This window comes from Mercenaria mercenaria, chromosome 14 (assembly GCF_021730395.1).
Source record: "Mercenaria mercenaria strain notata chromosome 14, MADL_Memer_1, whole genome shotgun sequence".
NCBI lineage: Eukaryota > Metazoa > Mollusca > Bivalvia > Venerida > Veneridae > Mercenaria > Mercenaria mercenaria.
In genome coordinates this window covers 9,401,812-9,424,638 of record NC_069374.1, presented here as the reverse complement: position 1 = coordinate 9,424,638, position 22,827 = coordinate 9,401,812, and the positions used below count along the sequence as shown (strand labels likewise).

Here is a 22,827-nt window from a genome sequence, read left to right as displayed (position 1 = left end):
AATTCTACCCGCCTTCAGCTCCTCAATTATTTTCTTATTAACTTCAGCTTTATTAGCCAATGCAGATGGATGATTACGTATTACATTCTGAGAAGGTAAATTACCGTCAAATGGAAGACCAGGCTGTCTATTCGCAACGAGCTAGGCTAAGTTAGCCGAACAAGCCTGTATCTGATTTCTGATCTCTCTGTCGTGGGGGCTTTGTCTCACTCTGTCCCTCTGGTCAGATCGCTCTGTGTCTGTACTAGTAGAGGATGAATTATGCACCCTGTGTGGCTGCATTTGAACTATGTAAAACGCCTTTGAACGTGAAATTGATCATGAAAAGGGCGCTATATAAATCTGGTATAGCCTAATAATAATAATAATTAATAAGTAAACAAATTTGATCGTGTAGTCTTCATTAATTTTATTCTAACGTTTGAAAGATACTAAAAAAAATTATTCACATAGTGGAGTTTTATATAAACACTTTTATATTATCATTACGAGGGTTGATCCAAAAGTAATGTCACTGCGTCCATGTTTATTCATCTAAGTATAATAATAAAAATTTATCAATATGTACAAACATTCAATTCTGATAATATGGCAAAATATTTTTATCCGGAGATTTTTCGTTTAAAATGTCCATGAATTCAAAAGATACCACTGACGCTATGTCGCCGCACGCTAAAATATTATTGGTTCATTAATGAAACTGTCAAATTCAGCCACCGATCTTTATCAAAATAACGCGCTGAATCCTATGGAATTTTTACAACATCACGTATCTCCGCCGTTTGCTGTTGAAATTTTATTGACGTCATCGCTTGTTGAAAATATCTATGCAGTTATAACGCTTGTTTATGCTGAGAACAAATATGTCGATTTCTGTTTTAAATTAGGATAATCACCATTAGATGCCATAGATACGATTAATTACACATATGGACCCAAAACAGTGAATAGGAGACTAGTATACATGCAGGTGGTATGAGCGTTTCGGGGACGGCGAAGAGTCACTAGAGGATCGCCAGAGAACCGGAAGACTTGTAATTTTGGCGCCGTATGATTTTGCGCTTTTTTCCTCATCTGAAAGATAAACTCCGAGGGGTCCATTTCCAAGACCTTGATTATTTGATTTTTTTTGTAATTATTTTCATCTCTTTCTTTATGTTGCTGCTTTCCGTGAATGGGTAAACAGACACGAGTGCTGTATAGAAAATCAAGGTCGATACTTTGAAAAGGAGTGAATGTTGATAGCAGCCAGTAAGAAACGTCGTCAATAACGTCAGTGACGTGCGGCGATCGCGGCAAGTATGGCTTTGGTGTATGTCAATATCGTTAAAACTATGCAACATATCTTATCGATATTTTTAGACAATATTGCAAATAGATAAATGCACTTCGGTACGCTTTTTTGTTCATTTCCTTACTTTATTCACGGTTTTACAGCTACAGCGACATTACTTTTGGATCAACCCTCGTATTATACCAGATTTATTTAGCGCCATTTTCGTTCAAAGGCGCTTTACATATATCTAATGTAGCCGCACAGGGCGCGAAATTCATCATCTACTAGTACAGACACAAAGCGATCTGACCTGAGGGACTGAGTGAGAACAGATAGAGAGAAATCCTTGCAATCTGCATTATAAAGACATAACTGTTATATCATTAAGAAAAAAATATTCACGTATGTCATACTTTATACACAAATATAAATTGGAAGCAAATCAAATGCCTTTAAAACTATCCTGTGAGCATATTATTGAATACTTTCAGCACCAACATGTATCCTCATAGATCCTGATGGAAAAACATTTGATTCATTTGGATATGAGGCAGAGACCAAGTATGCTGAACTGGCTGCTGAGAAGTTACACAAACCATGGTTCTTTTTTCAAAGGTTTAAGATGATGCTGTTTGACAAAATGGTAAAACATTGTTTGTACTAGTCTAGTAGACCTTATCATGTGCATCTCAGATTGGTCTTATTTGCCAAAGTGATACTTTATGTAGAACCTCCTATGTGCAATATCTATCTTTTTTAAAGAAACATATTAGAAATCATGGTTTATAAGTTTTATTACCACGTTGCAACATTTTTATGCAACAAATACTAGATATTTGTTATAACTGTATGATATGTAGCGGTCAATTATAGAAGGAAACATACTGTTCTCCAATATTTCAAAAGCTCAATGGATTTTATTTCACATGATCGGGACTTCAAGGGCATTAAATAGAACAGACTCTAGAATTTGGCTAAACTGATCTTTCTTAAAATGCTAAATAAAGGAGAAATAAATATGTATGGCTTGGGTTGTCTTTGCAATAAAAACTTCCCTACCATTTTGACTAATATACCACAGAAGAATTCGTATTTAACAACCGTTTATATAAACCTTTATTATAAAGGCAGTTTACGTTCACTACAGCGTGACAAACCTTTTCAATTTTGAACGGAATAAAATAGTGAAACCAGCTTATTCTCATGTGTTTTCATAAAATAGAATCTGGCAGTAATTTAGTTTTAAAGCTTTCTTAAGAAATGTACCAATACGTTCCTGATGTTTTTTCGTATGATCTCGGGGCGAATTAGGAATTTAATTTTTGATAGCTTTTGCATTCTCTGTTTGCAAACTGAATATCGTTCAACTTAACCATTATTTCAACATTTGTCACCAATTTAACATTACATTTGTAAGGGATTCACACCACTTGGGATAAATTCTATGTACCCTGTTTTTTCAATTTAGAACCTGGCTGAGATTAAGAGTGACGGTCCGGTCTGTGCACAGTTAGTTTTAGTTTAAACATATTTATTCCCAAACACCGGCGCCAGACCAAAAAAATGCCTCAGTACATGTTATGCCCTACCCCTAGGTATTCTATAAGAACCATGGTCATGAAGGGAAAAATATACTAACCCATTTCAATCGCGCATTTCATACTTAAAACACGCAGTTCCGTAAATGTGTACCATGGATATCAAACAAGTGGTAATGTTTCTTCCATTGTGTACCGGTCACATTCTTCAATACATCTTATCTTAGAAAAACAACGCGTAGTTTATAGTTATTTCAACGTTACACAAAAAACTTACTTGAACTTCCCTGGTGAAGTTCCGTTCTAGATTACAAAACCATTCTGATTGGCTAATGTGAAAATGTATGTCAATCGTCATTTTACTACACGTGTTCGCTAAAATGTGAAAATGCAGCATTAATGTGCAAAATGAATAAAATAAACAGAACAGATGCAGACCAATGTACGAGTTCAAATTAAAGATCATATACAAGATGAATTTCATTCATCATTTCGAGTTTTATTGTAAAAATGTGATTTTTTAAAATTCTGTTTTTGTTTGTTTACATTTCGCCAAACATGTGCACACTGCCTTCACCTCATTAGGGAAGGTCAAGCAAGTTTTTTTTGTAACGTTGACGAAAGCATAAAATATGTTGATAATCTCGGCAATATGGAATATTGAGACAATGTGACTGGTGCACGATTGAAGATAAGTTATCATAAATTATCGCTTGTTCAATATACTAGATACCCATTCACCGAACTGCGCGTTTAAGTTGAGAAATTTACGATTGAAACGGGTTAGTATATTTTCCCGTTCATGACCATGGTTCTTATAGAATACCTACATGTACAGAGGCATTTTCTTTCTGGTCTGGCACCAGTGTTCCCAAATAGTAAACACATACATTGATACATAGTCATACAGTGAATATTATAACTTAGGAAAGGATAAGAATGGAAGGCAAGTGCACAGTTACTCGTCCTAAGTTCCCCAGTTGTGATTTTGCCACAGACCGTTCAAAGTCGCCGGCCTTTTTCACGATCACTACATTTTGTCTTTTGTATCTCTTCTTTTTTAGCTCCGTTCAAATAATTTTCGACCATAAGAAAATCCAAACATACCGTCGAAAATTTCAGGAATACATTAGCTATTCTAGCATAAAACTGCTGTTATAGTCACTTTTCGGGAGTGTTTTAGCAAGAGAAAAAGCGAGTGTTAACAGATAGATTCTCCTGCTCACGTGCTCTTATAACACCTTTCACATATGCGCGTTCCGTGGCAAAGCGTAAAGGTATTACGGCCCAAAAATAATTCAAAAGGAAATGACATCAACGTGAAAAAACAACGTAGACTTTACCGGGCATTTCATGGAAATTTAATGACGTTGAAAGACAATATATTCATTTACCTGGTTTTTACGCGTTTTATGCTAGAAAAGCGTTAGCGTATGTTCTTTTCGTGTTGTAACATCTTCAGAATTCATCAGGGCTCGGGTACCAACCAATACAGTAATGTTATTTTAAATACCGTGGTATTTTTATCACAGAATAAGTTGGCTCTGTTCAATTTGAACATTTATCGTAAAAATATCACATAATATTTCGCAGTTATCATTTATATTGCTTCAGGAATTATAATTAAAAGTGTATGTGGTAAACATGTACATTCTAAGCAACTTTTATCGGTACACACCGAAAGAATGTTTACACTGTTTGAGAGTTTGAGACAACCAGCGAACAGTTATGCCACTACGTCTTTTTACACTTTCTTTAGAAAATTAAAAGACCAACAACTCTAGAAGATGAGACTGGAAAAAAGTTACCAGCAAAACTTGTATTTTCATTGGCAATTCATTTTCTGAAAAACGATTTGCTTGATGAGTGCCATAAACAACTAGCTGATGCTCTCGAAGAAGATGACATCATGTGGGTACTGACTGTGCCCGCAATCTGGAACGACGCCGCTAAGCAGTTTATGAGAGAAGCGGCAGAATATGTAAGTTGTTTCAAGTTCTTTTTGTTTTGTTTTTTTTGCTTCTTTTACTCAGTTATGCAACTTGCACTGAATTGTGAAAACCCAACTTGCAACTAGTAGGTAGCAATTCAAAGACTTTCAACCGCAAACAAACTTTGCTTTATGCTGCAGTTCGTGTGTGTCTTTAATTTGAATTGATTAATTTAACCATACTTTCCATGTATAACCAGTTTATTTTGAATTGAAAGTAACTCCCTTTTCTATTTTATTTTCATCATTTGTTGTTTGGTTTAACCAATATATGGCAGGACATGTATTGACATAAAATTGCAAATTCTAACCATATAAGTATTTTAGAAGTTTATGCATCTATATGTTTATCACTTCATTGTTTATGTAATATCATTGTATTAACAGGCTGGAATAAAGAGGTCTAAATTATTGATTGCACTTGAACCAGAAGCTGCCTCACTTTATTGTCGATATCTACCTGTTCAGAAAGGCGATGCTGACTGCTCTTTGGCATCTTTCAAACCAGGAACGAAGTATATTGTATTAGATGCAGGAGGTAAATAATCTCATTATTGAAGATTTTACAGTTGAAATGCACTGTTATGTTTGTTGGTATCTAAATGCAAACTCTACAAAGTCCATAAAATGGTTGAAATCTCTTTACTCTTTCGCTTTATTTAAATTAAAATGCATTATTTACTATTATTTACTAAGTGTCGAGACAAATGTTTATATTATTTTCTTCGTTTACATTAATCATATAACATGTATTTTAGGTGGTACCATTGACATTACGGTGCATCAAGTGATTGTAGATGGAAAAATACGAGAGTTACACAAGGCAAGTGGCGGAGCATGGGGAGGAACAATGGTTGATAAAGCATACGAACAGTTTCTTGTATCAGTTGCAGGTAACATCACCTGTGAATTTATTTTCATTTCTTCTTTAATTCATAAAGCAGAGTCTTAGATCGTAATCCGTCCGGCCCGCCCGCTTAGCTCAGTAGGTAGAGCGTTGGTCTACGGATCGCGGGGTCGTGAGTTCGATCCTCGAGCGGGGCGTATGTTCTCCGTGACTATTTGATAAACGACATTGTGTCTGAAATCATTAGTCCTCCAGCTCTGATGATTCATGTGGGGAAGGTGGCAGTTACTTGCGGAGAACAGGTTTGTACTGGTACAGAATCCAGGAACACTGGTTAGGTTAACTGCCCGCCGTTATATGACTGAAATACTGTTGAAAAACGGCGTTAAACCCAAAACAAAACAAACAAGATCGTAATCCTATATAAGTATTGTCATTTTAGGGAGCATCTCAAGACATATTATTAAGAAAATATAAGTTAGCAAACCAACCATTGTTTCTGATTTATTTTATTTACATTACTAAAAGTGAGAATTCTACAATAAAGAAGCTGTTTTTGGTCAATGATTCACTCCTCCTCAGTTGTATGCTTTCGCCATGTAAAACCCCCGAAGTCGTAAACCCAAAAGGTATATAGTATTTGAACTGCCTGTCCATCATTTGTCCCCTACTGGTTGAAAACCAGTTTCGAGGACTATCGATATGCGCTTCTCCGTCCGTCCGTCCGCAATTTCGTGTCCTGTCCATAACTCTGCTATTATATACTTGGCACAAATGTTTCCCATGATGAGACAACGTGTCTTATGCAAATCCCGGACCCCTAGCTCAAATGTCAAGGTCACAATTGTAGGTCAAATGTCAACAGGACTTTTTTCCTGTCCGGTACATAACTCTGCCATCCATGAATGTAATTTGATTTCACTTGGCACACATGTACCCTATAGTAAGACAATTAGGTGGCAAGCACAACTTTCAGATCCCTAGCTCAAAGGTCAAGGTCACAATTGGCAGTCAAATGTTAACATGACATGAACAGGGTCTGTTTCGTGTCCGGTCCATAACTCTGTCATTCATCAAGGGATTAATGGTGGAGGAAGACAACAGGTGCCCCATACGGGCGGACACCTTGGCAGAACCACCGACCTTCTATATGTCAGCTGGATTCTTCCTCACATGAATAATTCAACGCACCCAAGTGAGGTTCAAATTCACATCATTCAGGGGCAAGTGATTTGAAGTCAGCAACCGTAACCATTTGCTAAGGAGGGTCCTGAATCACATATACTAAGGTTATTTTTGACTAGTTTCTTACTTCACGTATTTCATGTGTTTAGAAACATGTACCTATGTAAAATGAAAAAATATGGTACTGATGAAAGTGTCCGAAAATGATATGATATTATAGTTATACACCCGAGGTGTCCCTCCGGGTATTATTTTATGCATAGGCGAGCATCGGCCTTTCGTAAGCTAGCTCGATGGCTACCTCACATCACAGAATTGAACACCCTTATCGAGATTTCGAACCTACAGCGTTCAGGGGCAAGCTTTACGAAGTCAGCGACCTCACAGTTTATCAGAAAACCTGAGTCCGGGTGTCAACCGAGATATCAAAGTTAATATGCTAACCAATAACCTATTTTTAAACTTATATCACGACATGGCTTGAGAATTTACCCCAAATCGAATAGGATTCTCTTTCGGTAGAAAATTTCTACAGTTGCATTATTATTTAAGAAATAATAAGTTCCCAAACGTGGTTTATCGTAGAATAACCCGAGTTTTGAGTTCTTGTGCGTAAGAATATATTACGAAGGCCGTAGGCTTGAGTGATATATTGTTTCGCATAAGAACGAAAAACTCGGGTTATTCTACGATAAATCACACTTGGGAACTTATTATTTCGATTCTAACACGACATACTAGTATCAACAGTGTTAGAAAAAAATGGTAACTACTTTTTACGACCGCGCTACGCACCTGGATCGGATGACGTCATTGCACGCGAGTGGTATATTGCAGAATAACCCAAGATAAATTTTGCTCTACATGTATGTAGGTTATTTGCTGGTCGTGTTAGAATCAAAGATATATTCTGTCAAAATTACATACTTTTAAGACAAAACCAACAATTGCTACACAATACATGTATCTATACAAACACGCAATAAACAGTCTTCGGAATAATGTCAGAATAGAGCATAATTTTGTGCTCCCTGACTTGTCCTAAATACTGTCATATTCTCAGCATGAAGTGACCATTACTAATTGCTGAAGATAATACTACACTGATAAACTGGTCCAGATGTTTTCTGTTGGTGTATGAGGGATTTAAGTATTCTATAGACGTCCTTCACACATCTCGAATAAATAATGAAAACAATCATAGTTTAACAAATCAGATCGAGATATTATGTACATCGGAATATGTTTTTGTTTGTTTTGTCTTTGGAAAAAATTCCCTGATATTATGTTATCCTTATGGAAGGAGAGAATCTGCAACATGTCTGTAATTGATATGTGCTGTTAACTACTGACCAAAGTGGGTGTCATGGCATTATCAATTACATATTTGCCTGAAAATAGATAGCATGCTGTGAGCAGAGGAATAGAAGATTCTGGTTATCTTAGCAATATTCCTAAGACTGTAAACATGTTTGTTTGTATTGTATGTAAGGAACCAAGTAGTAGACATATGATTAAAGTTTAACTATTTACAGTTATAACTACAAAAACTGGTAGTTATATTTAGCTCACCTGTCATGCAATGTGATTGCCCTTCGTCCGTCGTTAGTCTGTCCGTCGTCCGTTCAAATTTCTTGTGAACACGATAGAGGTCACATTTTGCAATTGATTATAATCAAACTTACATACAACTTGAATTGTCATAATGTCTAGTTTTCTTTCGAGAACTGGCAAGATCCTGGCATTTGTTCAGAGTTATGGCCCCTTAAAGGTCCACAATTTGCTATTTTGTTTTTTGTAGCCATATAGAGACTTCACTTATGGTGTGATTTGAAACAATCTTTAGCAACAATAGATGTTGGATTCCATGATCAATCCGACAGATCTAATCATAGGTTTCGGAGAAAAGCCCTTAATTGGCCCCTGCAAGAGCCAAAATTTGTTAATTTTTACCTTGTAAACACAATAGAAGTGACATTTTATATTCGATTTTACCCACACTTACACAAAACTTCAGTCACAATTACATCTCCTTTCGAAACTGGCTAGATTCCATCAAAGCTTCTAGAGTTACTGCCCCTGAAAGGGGCAAACTTTTCTATTTTGGCTGTTTCAGTCATTTATGCTTTGATTGGTACAAACTTGCACAAATATTAATCTTGATGATATCTAGGCCAAGTTAGTAACTTTGTCATACGGGGTCAAAAACTATGTCAACCGGTCAGATCGAAGAAAAAGCTTGTTAACAATCTCGAGGCCACATTTATGAACTTATCTTAATGAAATTTGGTCAGAATGTTTATCTTGAGGATTCCTATGCCAGGTTTGAAACTGGGTCATAAAAGGTCAAAAACTAGGTCACCTACTCAAATCCAAGGAAAAGCTTGTTAACAGTCTAAATGCCATATTTATGACCCTATCTTTATGAAACTTGATAAGAGTGTTTATCTTGATGATTCGTAGACCAAGTTTGAAACTAGGTTATATGGGGTTTAAACCTAGATCACCACTCAAAACAAAGGAAAAGCTTGTTAACACTTTAGATAAAACATTTATGACCATCTTCATGAAACTTGGTCAGAATGTTTATCTAGTTTAAAGTGAGTGATATAGGGTCATTATCACCCTCTTGTTTATCAATTGACTGTTATTGCATGGTATTTAAATGTAACTGCAGCTATACATAGTATTACACAGTTAAATAAATTTGATAAGGATGTTCCACATTTAAAGTTCTGAAGACGAGATGACAGTGACATATGCGCATAGTATATCTTTGACGTTCTTACACCAAATAGATATACCATTTTGATATGCAATACTGTAACGATTACTGAATGCATAAAGGGAAGTAATTCCAATAATATGCAAATTTGTAAACCTGTCAATTGTCATTGGAGTAAAATGACAGTATACAGGCGCAATAAATCACCTTTGGTGATGAGCTAGCTTTTCACCGAGGGGATTTGTGTGTGTCTGTCCGTGTAAATGCCAGTACATGGCACTTAAACATTAGAAATGGTGACAGCGGTGGGATGAAGTCAACTGCCGGACTGGAGTTGCCTTACCCATGCATTTCCTAGGCCAAATCTCGGGACGAGATTTCTCGGAGGGGAAAGTAATGTAACGATTACTGAATGCATAAAGGGAAGTAATTCCATTAATATGCAAATTTGTAAACCTGTCAATTGACATTGGAGTAAAATGACAGTATACAGGCGCAATAAATCACCTTTGGTGATGAGCTAGCTTTTCACCGAGGGGATTTGTGTGTGTCTGTCCGTGTAAATGCCAGTACATGGCACTTAAACATTAGAAATGGTGACAGCGGTGGGATGAAGTCAACTGCCGGACTGGAGTTGCCTTACCCATGCATTTCCTAGGCCAAATCTCGGGACGAGATTTCTCGGAGGGGAAAGTAATGTAACGATTACTGAATGCATAAAGGGAAGTAATTCCATTAATATGCAAATTTGTAAACCTGTCAATTGTCATTGGAGTAAAATGACAGTATATAGGCGCAATAAATAACCTTTGGTGATGAGCTAGCTTTTCATCGACGGGATTTGTGTGTGTCTGTCCGTGTGGATGCCAGTACATGGCACTTAAACGTTACAATACTATCAAATATCTGTCTTTGTAACATGCCCAAGTCTGAAATGTATTCATAATGCGTAAATATTACCATTAATATCGTTTTCTCTTTTCTTTTTATTTCAGGGTCTGCAGTTGTACTAAAATTCAAGGAAGATCACATGGATGACTTCATTGACCTTTTCCGGACATTTGAGGTAAAGAAAAGAGAAATATCGCCCGAGAAATCAGCTAAAGTAACATTCCGTCTTCCTCCCTCGTTCATGGACACTGTCATTGAAATAAGCGGAGGCTCTATCTCAAAGAAGATATCATCGACAGAGTTTCGAGATCGGAGAGTTCTTTCAGAAGCCTATTGATAGCATTGTTCGACATATTTCGTCGTTACTTCAAGATAGTTCAGTACAACCCTGTGCAGCTCTGTTGATGGTTGGAGGGTTTTCTGAATCGAAAGTACTGCACAATGCCATTAAAAGTGAGTTTGGTCGTGTGATGAAGATAATCATTCCAGAGAGTCCTGGTCTAGCTGTTTTGAAGGGTGCTGTAATTTTTGGACATCGGCCGAGTACAATTTCAGAGAGAATTTGCAAGTATACGTATGGAGAAAAAGTTAGTCATAAAACTACAAAATGGTGCCTACATCCTAGTACAGAGACGAGCGAATTTGATGGAATAGAATATTGCAGAAACATATTTGAGAATCATGTAACGATTGGACAGAGCGTTAAACTAGAAGAAGAACAAATGGAAATCATATCAACTCCTCTTTCAGATACACAAACGGAAATTTGGAAGATGGTTTATGCGTCAACTTCACTAAATCCTGAACTTGTTACAGAACCGGGATGCATAAAGATCGGCGAATTTAGAATACCAGTACCAGATACTACACTTGGAACAGACAGAGAATTCGGGAAAAGGTTTATTTTTGGTGGTACAGAAATAGCTGTTAAAGTTGAAGATAAAGCAACAGGGGAAATTCAAATTCATGCTATAGACTTCTTGGAATGAAGCTTATGTCTGATTTATTTGATTGGTAATGCGACTTTGTAAGGCATATTTATAGACAAAATGCAGAGCACTACGCTTCTGTGTTGACAAGTAAATAGTATTAAATATACTTAAACGGTAGAGAATGAGAATTTCTTTGTTTAAATTTTTCCTTGTGGCCAGGCGCTATTATACAGTAACTGTACAGATACAAGTTTTATATATTCGTAAAAAAGTGTTATGATAAACCCATGTATATGCTTACTCATCGGACACTAAAGATACACAGATTTGCTAGACATATGTTTATTTCTATTTTCGTTAAAAAAATGAATGCAAGACATTTGGAAAAAGTGTCCGTTTAGCATGACCTTTAAATAAAGAAAGCTGTAATAACTATCTAAATTTTAAAACAAAACAAAAATTCATGTCAAAAAGCTTTATATAAGATGCCTAATTAAACCAATTTGAAAGTTGGTTATATTTTGACTATTTAAGGGAATATCCAACCAGTTTGTTTGACATACTCGTATATGATAAAATGTTACGAATGATTTTTAATTTTACACAAATAATGCCATTCCGATATAATCTTTCTTTTGTCTTAAAGAGAAACAACAGCAAGCCATTCACATGAAGAAATGTTTATAGATTCAAATCAACGTTTCATGTATAATTTAAATACATCTTAAATATTCCATATATGAAGCATACCTCAGGCATTGATGATAATATTCAAAACATTATCTTTTATATATCATTATAAAGGGAGAGAAAATCATGATATGATTTTACTCAGTTACGCATTTATAAATGATAATAGTCTGATTTTCAGCAGTTTCAGGTAATGTGAAGGTAGCTTGTTATAGTAATAAATTTCCATATCAACGCAGTTACACAAATAGTTTAAAGTGTTCGGAGAAAAATTGGAGTTCGTGTGAATACAAAGTACAGTAAATATCGTGTAAACAAAATGGTTTTTATGGGACAATTTACGTGTTACTGCTGTTCATATACAGAAAACGCTTTTCAAGGAAAAAATGTAGTTTGTGCTTGATACATGACATGAATATCAATTCTCATAAATATAACAGGGACATGCATCTCTGTTTTATATGTTCTGTTTTCGAAATGAAAACCAAATGAAAGCGATTTTATGGGGACTTCTAGACAGCATATATCTGACGAAACACTCGTATAGTCTATAAATATGAATAGGTTTCTACTTGTGTAAGGGAATATTGATTTAACGACATTTTATAGACGGAAATATCTGTTTTAAGAAATTTACTATGCTTGCCACTGAGTAGGAATTTTTTTTTTATTTCTGATCACATTTTAAAAACTGATCGTTTGTACTGATGCCTTTAAATTCAATCACGTAAATGCAAATTCACATAGATTAATAGAAAATAGAGAGAAACCAGTTGCATCTTTTTACATTGCAAGCCAATTAAACTAAAGTTTACAACGTTACAACGAAAACATGAGTTCTGGGAGTTGGAATCTATTACGTTAGAGTGCATTAACTCTAACGCGATAGATTCCAGCTCTCAGAATGCATGTGTCCTTCAGTAAAATGTATAATATCTGTGATAATAAAGATATGAAAGTAGACTGGCAACAGGCTTCTTAAAATATCATATTTTCGAGACGTTGGGACGTTTTGGTTAATCTTTATTCCAACATCTAACAAACTGTCAGATATTTTTCGGCGAACGCCGTCTAAATTCGTTTTCGTTACCTATGCCACGTGACTTCAGTTTGCAAATCAAACTACTTGATAACGCATTATAGATAATTTATCAAAATGGAAGATTTATGCAACACTCTGCCTGATTGGACGAGAGTGTCAATTTCTTTCACTCTGTTGATTGTGCTACGCTGAGTGAAATGTAGACAAAGCGTTTATCCTAAACGACGCTGTTCACAGTTTTAAAGCTAACTTTGGCTCAGTATATTTAGCAAGAATATTGATATATCTCAAAATGATAAGTAAGTTTAATAAATATGATAAAAACCTGTTCAAATACCAATATATATCAAATTAAAGAAAGAGCTGAATACGGTCTGCGTATCACATGAATAAGGGTGTGATAAGAGTCTTTTATGTAGAGAAGTGCTTTTTAAAAGATTTTCCTTGTTACAATTGTCGTCTGTATATGAAAAGGTTTCTTGCTTTTGTGACTTATTCAGATTGCATATTAAAATGAGTACTTGTTTGCTTTGATATATTTGTTATAAATTATTTAACTGATTTATTATATATGAATATTTTTCTTTAGTATGATATGCAAATATTGAACTCAGTTGAAATCTGTTTTATTATATATATGCTATATAATGACTGAATCTCATTACACTGAAATGAAGGTACGCTGCATACATTTATCTATGTGATATGACTACGGTCAAACTTTGCTTATGAAACAGAAATATTGAAATAATTACTATTGTATGTTTTGCTTGACCTTCACTTTTTTATAGGTGTGACGTCATTGTCCAAAGATTCATGAATAGCGAATATGCTATTTGTTAAAGCGGGATCAGTTGGCCTATTTTAGAAATAAATTAGGGACCACTATAGCTAAAAGTAGATATGCCTTTCTTCGCATTAACCACTAAAATGTAATGGATTTTTATCAAACTCGATGTGTAACAATATCGTAAGGTCTCCTGCTATTTTGTTACAAATGGGGATAGGGACCAATTTAGCTAATGACCTCTTCTCATGAACCGCTTCATGAATCTTCATCAAACTACTGCTGTAATTATTCGTCTAAGGATAAACGAAACAAAATTGCAACCCCACGAAACCTTTGCGAAAAATTAAAAGAGAACCATTTAAATTGTTAAAGTGCGGTGTTTAGTTTTGCAATTTGAAAAATGTTAGATGAAAGATGAATGTTAGATGAAAAATTCATAAACTTCTTTCCTTATTACAATTCGCAGACCATCATTTTTAAAGATATTTCTTGTTAACTATGAGTCCCTTAGAGAAAACTCTGAATATCACCAGTTATAAATCTACAGAAAAAAAAAAATAAGTTGTTCCCTTAAATTCGAATGAGACGTTACGTATTAACCTCATGTTGTTGATGATAAATAATAAGTTAATTGTTCAAGCAGTACTTTTACTTGGGGTAAAATATGTGATGCTCTGATATCGTAAACAATTTCCCTGGTATATATTGTTATTTATCTTAATCTTATTATTGTAAACTCAACTTCTGGATTGCGGTTAAATATTGCAGTGTCTGATGAACATGGCATTGGAACAATAATTATTTTCCTGGTCGAAAGTCACGGTTACAGTTATAGATTCATATCGGAAATACCTTCAACATCAGTAAGAAAAAAAGTCAGCTGAGATTTCCTCAAACTGTATGATTACAATTCTATCTTAAGTTGTATACCCTTTTCTTCATTGTATTGATGCCAGCCTTTCATCTGGTATACAAATTACTGGCCGAATATCGTATCTGTCTTATATTGATTTCGTCATCAGTTTTCTAATCATATTAACACATATTAATTATCGAACACATATTAAGAAGAATAACATCATAGCTGACGAGCAAAAAAGTCGCAGAAAGAACGTTGTACTAAAAATATTTTATCTTCTTTAACTAGTTTATTGAAACTAAATAAAAGTTATCAATTAAATATTCTTATGACCTTAACTAACTTAAAATTATCCAAAACATTGGACCAGACAAAGAGTAGGGTTGTGTCAGGTAAATTGTTGCAAGCTTTTAAGTCTGTCCATCTCGGAATAACCAGGACTGAATACATAGCCAGCAACCAGAAACTAAACATAGAAACGTGTCAATTCTGTGTCTTTCTGAAAAAGAGTAAATTTGCGCAAAACCGACTAGTTCGAGGTAAATTGTGGATTAAGACTAGGGTGTAAATTATAGCAATTACTCTTTTAATGTACATGTATTCATACTTGATTTGCATTGGACCAGACAAAGAGTAGGGTTGTGTCCGGTAAATTGTTGCAAGCTTTTAAGTCTGTCCATCTCGGAATAACCAGGACTGAATACATAGCCAGCAACAAGAAACTAAACATAAAACGTGTCAATTCTGTGTCTTTCTGTAAAAGAGTAAATTTGCGCAAAACCGACTAGTTCGAGGTAAGTTGTGGATTAAGACTAGGGTGTAAATTATAGCAATTACTCTTTTAATGTACATGTATTCATACTTGATTTTTCTACATGTTTGAAGACTTTAGTTATTGGTGTTAAAATTGACGATGGTATTGTATGTGTTTATTATATGATGATGATATTGTGTTATTAGCAGATAATTAGCAAAATCTTCAACTGCTGTGAAATGTACTGAATGAATGAATAAATGAATGTGTAAAGGAAATGGTATGATTATTAATATAAGTAAAAGCAACATCGTTCGCTTATTGTATAAAATCTCTACCAAGACCCAATATTGTATTTACATGTAATAACTATGTTGTAGAATATTCTCATTTCTTTGAACAGCAAGATGTGCTTTTGACTTATCTTTTAGATTTTTAGGTTACTGCAAAGATGGTGCCTCAGAGCGCTAGCTGAAAATTAAGATTTTCTGGTGGGCGCAGCCATTCTTTTCTATTCTGTATAATTCCTGTCTATCCTTCGTAGGAGAACCGCACTGGTGTGTAATCTTTTATGGATACTGGAATCCCTCCACCAACACACGATAACTCAAGTTCACTGATTGGCGGATTTCAATGTGGGAACAAGAATATTATAAATTACACTGTATGCCGGTTGAGAGGTAAAGCGGAAAGTGTAAAAAAATACATACCAAGTCTTGATAGATTTAAGCAGTATACTAACCTCCCACACAGCCTTTAAAGCTCATACAGGTCACTGTTCTTTATAAAGTCCTTTTGGACAGACCAACAATTTATAATTAACGGAGTTTTTAACTTAGAGTTCAGTCGGTTAAAGTTGATTTTAAACGAATCCATCATCTCTTTTACAATATCTGCCAGATTAATTACTCCAACAGAGTCAAGTATAGGACACTCTAAGACAAAATGTTCCGCACTCTTCGTACAGAACCAGCAAAGTTGACGAGTTTCATTAATGTTATACTGGTTAAACTTTTACAGTTAGTCTGCAGCAGGTATGCCCCTGTTGTTAGCCGGAGTTGACTGCCTTTCTACTTCCCTTGCAGTGAATTTTTTACTGTATGCGGGATGAACTATTTCCGGAGTATAGGGGTCATTTCTGCAGTAAAAGAACGAGTTGAAAAGAGGGATAACTGCATTTATCTTCTCAACCCAATGTTTATAAACATTCCTGTGTACTTCCTTTTTCCAGCGGGACCTTGTAACTGGAGTTTCTAACCTTTTTTTTTCAATGATACCAAGGTAGTGTTTCCACAACAGTTTACGAGTCTCTGTTAAACAGCTCTTGCTTTCAATGGATTTGACAGCACACTGTCTGTTCCGAATTTGCCTTTCCATACTGCACTCACTTTGATTAACAAGAATATTGAGGAATGTCAGTATTTGACGTCAATTTGTGCTTGAATTGGCAAGATTCCTGTGATGAGATACACTGCTGAATTTGCGGCATTGTTCGGCAGCGAAGGTAGCTCCTTAAGGAATTTTCTTTGATACTTTTCCATCTTTTCTATCAGAGAAGTAGTTGGCTGGGTCAGTTCTAGACCGTAAACAGTACTGGTGTAAACAGTACTGGTATAGGTGTACAACCGTTGTAATTTCAAGACCTTTGTGACCTTGTAGTCCACTAACAAAAAGGTTGTATGCAGCACGACGAGCTGATGTTTTATTTTTTCTTCTACGTTTAGTTTCTGGTTGCTGGGTATGTATTCAGTCCTGGTTATTCCGAGATGGATAGATTAAGTAACTGTGGGAATTTCTCTGTTGTTAACCATAGAATATCATATGTTTTGGGTTTAGCTTCAATGAACCGACTTAGTAGGCTGGAGAAAAGAATGTTCCAAGTTAGCAAAATCCGCAGCTACATCTATTCCGAAAATGTGTCAGCTACCAGACATACGTCATCGGCACATGCACTCGCCGCACATCTGACTTCGCCTATGACCGCTCCATGATGAGAGTCTTGTATTCTATCGAGTAAAGGATTAATGTAGGCTTTATACAGGTCAGTGCTTAAGATCCCACCTTGTCGTACGCCTCGATGTAAGCTAAATGTACTTGACAACTGGTTGCCCCATTTCATAGCTGACAAAGAATTACTGTGCAGACTCTGAATTATTGTACAGTGCTTGTCCCTGATACCGATATGGAATAAACACCGGAGTAGATGATTGTGATAAACCGCGTCAGATGCGGAGTTAGCGTCATAGAGCACCATTTTGCGCTGTATTTTCTTATCTTTAACTCCCTCTATTGTTCTTCAACAAAGAAGGCTAAGTTGAGTGGTGAGGTTTTCCATGTGAATCCCCTTTGCACGATATTCTGAGACGCATTGATAAATGGGCTAATACGTTTGCAAAGGATACCTTTCTCAGTTTTTCCAATCACTGGCAAAACAGTTATTCCTCTGTGCTTACCTGATACATTCTGCTGTCATTTATTTTTGAAGACTGGCGTTAACAATCCGACGTTCAAGGACTCAGGAAACTGTCCGGTTTCAAACACATAATGGACCACTTTTAATAGGAATTTCACAACTGGCGAGGATGAATTCTCTGAAGAACAATACTTTATATGTTCAATTGTTAAGTTGTAATAGTCAGGTGATCTACCAGTGTTTAGAAAATCTATTGCCTGTTTCAATTCAGTATTTGTGACCTTGTCGACCTAATTTGCTGACTTGATTTTGGAGATATGCTCAACCTCTGCTGCCACTTGTTTATGGTAGTTTTCGTCGTGCAACTCATTCGTGCTCTTCATGGCTACTATTTGAAATGGTTTTTGAAACCTTAAAGAATCATATATGAAGATATGATCTTTTTCCTTCTTGATATTTACAAGTTTGTGAAAACTTCTGGACTCTGTGGTGCGTAGTTCGAGTATCCTCTGCTTTTCATCGAAGTCTTTTCTGGCTAACCACCCCCCCCCCCCCCCCCCCCCCCCCAACACACACACCCCTAACCCTTGTACAACTTACGAAATTCTTTCTTGCTAGCATTCCTTTTCATGTACAAATTGTTCTTGCCAGTTGGTTTGCCGGTGCAACCTGTAACATTAAATATTGACCCCGTGGAAAATTGACCCTAGGGGCCCTTTTTCAACATTGATAACTGACCCCGCCAACATTTCAACATTAAATTTTGATTAAAAGATCGTTGAAAACTGATCAGTCGTTAAATTTTGATCAGTCTTGGGGTCTTTTTTAACGGTTAGTTAAATTTAAGTTAAACGTCGGAGATCGTCTGTTTGTAGAAGAGAAACACTCTGGAAAGAATCAGAAACTATCGCAGGCTTGCTGGATAGCTTCCACAAGGCCGAGCTCGGGCTTAAACAGACAACTTCCCTGAGGTAGGTTAGATTATCTATATGTTTGACAGGGAACTGTTTAACGTAAGTTTGCCGCAAAGAATTTCGACAGGTGGGTGGGGTGTGGTCGAACTTGGACAGGCACGTCGGCACCTCCGTACAGGAAGTATCAGGATATTTAGAAGGGATATCTCAGTATATTTAAGTGATATCTCTTTAACACGGAGATGTATTTTTACGTTATAAAGATATCTCTTTATGTTAAAGTATGGAAGCGTCCTGGTGCCAATTTAAAATATTTTTATCTCATAATTAGGAGCTACTAAGTCCTAATTAAGAGATAATAGAATTTTGACTTAATAACTTCTAATAATGAGATAAAGATAATACAATATCATTATTTTTCTAATCGTTTTTTTTTCTTTTCTGTATAATATCAAATTATATGCACCAACTATTTGTAAATACTTATTATATGTAATTTTGCGACTGTGAATACTCTAGCTTTTTAAATTCGTTTATAGAATCTACATAATAAAGGCTTTTAGATACAGCCACTTAAAAATTCTGTTTAGAATGGCCACATGTTTTAATGGTTTTAAATGGTGTGTATAAATTGTAAATGTGGCTGAGACTTTAATAAACTATAAATACACCGGCACTAGGACGCTTCCATATTTAAGTGATAGTTCTCTTGTGTAATAGGTATCTATTTTAGACGGTTTGCCATAGAAAATTGTGTAACTGGCAGAAGTGGTGAACTTAAACTCGAGGAGCTTACAGGGGACACTTGACTACTGATGGAAGGACGCCTGATCAGTGTTTATAAGCCCAAAAATAATTTTTGGCGTCTAAAAGGGTGCTTTTGAAAATATACCGGCGGCTTTGATGCTGTGTTTCATTGGCTTAGCTTAGTCAAGTTTGAACTACATAAAAGATGCCGCAGAGAAAGATCAGAGACATCGACGCCGCATATGAAGCGGCGTTCTTTTTTACAAAAAACGAGCGCCACAGTGAAAATGTTTCACGTTCACATTAGCACTTTGTTTACAAGCACGATGAAATAAAGACGTATATACTGTGACTCAAATCAACTTTTAAAGGGAAGGGGAAAGCCTATTCATAAAGCACAGTGGTAATTATAAACACTTTCCATGCTTTAGGTCATAACTGCACAATGGACTGTTAGAAACTGACCAAATGAATTTTAGACACGTCTGAATTTGTGCAAAATTTGTTTAGTATAAGGCAATTTTCATACATTTAAAAGGTATCCATGCCTGATAATTGAATAAGTGGCTTATTTTCCTTTTCAACAATTTATTTCGGTAGCAGTATTTGCTAGGTAACATTTTGTTAGCAATATTTTAATTTCAGTGTATAATTGCTTCTCATAGTGTAAGCAGAGTCATGCATTGTCCAAATTCTTTTATTTTGAAACATGTCAACCCTTATTATGCTGGACACGACTGATTCTGCCTTTGCTACCAGTGTATATCATGATCAGCCTGCACATCCGTGCAGTCTGATCATGATCTGCACTGTTCGCTATTTAGTCAGTATCTTTTTAGTAACCACTCCTTTTAACAGTAAATGGTACTGTCCAAATTGAAAGATAAACAAGTTCATTGTAGAAATTCAACAGGGTAAGGATTAATAGTGTTTTTGAAAGAATACATGGCATAAACACAGTTTTAAGCATTTCTGTATACACCTTGCTTTTTATGAGTGGAAAGTGACAGTTGCAGCGAAAAAACGTAGCCTAATTAGTTTGCACTACTATTTTGTAAATTTGTTTTAAAGGCGTACGCTAGCTAGAATTGGGGGCAATTTTTCCCAATAATAGAATTTCTTCAAATTTTGGATATAGAAGGACAATCATCTAAGGAACAAATATATGCAATAGAAGTCATAGGTCACCGTTTTTCATTTCGTGGAAATATGAAGTTAAGAGACAATGTATTCATTTATTAGTTTTACCCGTTTTATGCTAGAATAGTGGTAGCGCATGTTCATTTCTACGCTCCTTTACCAGCGTTGAGTATCCACTACCGTTACTTAAGATAAGGAAATGTATTGTAATATTCGACCGGTGCGTGGGAGAGTAACCCTCGTCTACCGGGTTCGGGCACCAACTAATCCCTCTGGAGTCTGCATAATACGAAAAACAAAACATGCGTTATCCCTACATAAACAACCATGTTAGTACTGCGACTCGAACCAACGGTCCTAAATCAATGAGAGCTTCAGAATTTAACGTTCAAATATGACCTGAATGTAGTTGATCTGTTTTCAGACATCCCGTCCATACATTACACATTTAGTCACCAACTTTACATATAGACGTTGATAAGCACCTAAAGATGTGTAGCTGGGTTTTAATTTCTATATCTGACCAGTATTTGCAGAGCAGATGAATTGCCAAATAATTAGACGTATTTTTAACTTGTGGCGCGCTCAAATGTATAACTAAACGTTTATTACTTACAGTCCTGAAAATAAATACATACTAGTAAATGTTAAACTTTGATCTGTATACGGTAATAGGCAAATTGAGGAAGATTATTGGGATCAGTTTACAACGTTGAAATATCACTTGACTATAGTTTATCAGTTTTCAACGAGGGTCAAATTTTTTACGTGTGGATGGATCATTAGATAACGGGCGGTGTCAATTTTAAACGTTGAAAATTGATTAGTCAGCCTTTGAAAAAGGACACATGGGTCAAATTGTCAACGGGTCAGTATTTAATGTTACACCGGGTTGTTTCCATTGGATATAAGCTTGCTGAGCGCAGTATCTGACATCATTTGGCAGAAATCACCCAAACCACTGTTGATATTCTGTTCGTCAACCTGTGAGTCCAGATATGACTCAGCACTTTTATTTACTGAGGAAGAATAGAAGTCTATATGCACTTTGTTCCAGTTGATTTTCTTTGTTTTTGTATTTTTCAGGATCTCTGGTGGTAGCCTTTAACTCACAGCACGGATTAACTTGTATTGGAAAGTAGTCAGATTTATCACACGGAATATCATTTAACACAGTTTTCCATGCACAAATATTCTTTCCACTGCGATTATTGAGAAAGTAATCAATTTCTGTACACTCTTCACCAGTCGGATTAGAATAAGTTTAGCCATTCTGAGAAAACTTCCAAGCCCAATTCAGTGATAAAGTCGTGTCAATATTTTCCTCGTTTTGTTGCATTTAGTTCTGATAAAGTTTCATTTAGGTCACCCCCATGAACACGTCTTGACTAGAAAGTTAAATCAGGATTTTACACACCAGGTCCACGGTATCACAGAATTCTTCAACATTTCCCTGGAGTCTTTGACTTGGTAGGTAGGCAGAACTAACTAAAAGACCTTTGTTGTCCGAAAAACCTTTTTATCAATACACATGGTAATCTATTACCTCCATCGTCCAGCTTTGTGATCGGATAATCAAGCTCCGTCTCTCACAGAATTCCCACCCCGCCATATCTCCTTGGTATTTGCGTTCGTAATATAGGATCTTTTATTACGACGCCTTTGACAAAAATTTATATTGTTATTAACTTTGCCGAGGAGTGGTATCTGCGAATTGAATAACCAATGTTACTGAAATAAAATAACACTATTTGTGTCAAGAAGTTTATTAACCGTAATCACACTTGTTTTTTTATGTTTTTACAATTATATGAAACTATATTCAGATTTGTACGAAGAGCTAGCTTTTTTAATTATCGTGGACTGCTTGCTATCTGGTGGGCCGTGATCAAGAAAGGGCCATTAACCGAGTTTACCTTTCTTCTGTTTTACTTCGGCTTTTGTTTGCTGCTATTATTGAATCGGCTGACCTGAAACAAATTTTGGATCAATCTGAGCATGTGAGGTGGATGTTTGCTGCACTTGTGAATTTAGTAGTTTGATATTGCCTAGGGCTGTGTAGTTCACCAGAGCATATGACCTATAAGTATCATT

The 22,827-nt window shown here is 35.8% G+C and overlaps 1 pseudogene; it reads left to right on the top strand.

The window, feature by feature from the left end:
• The first annotated feature begins 1,770 nt into the window (after window positions 1–1,770).
• LOC123526322 (heat shock 70 kDa protein 12A-like) lies at window positions 1,771–11,441 on the top strand (annotated as a pseudogene).
• Window positions 11,442–22,827: the final 11,386 nt, after the last annotated feature.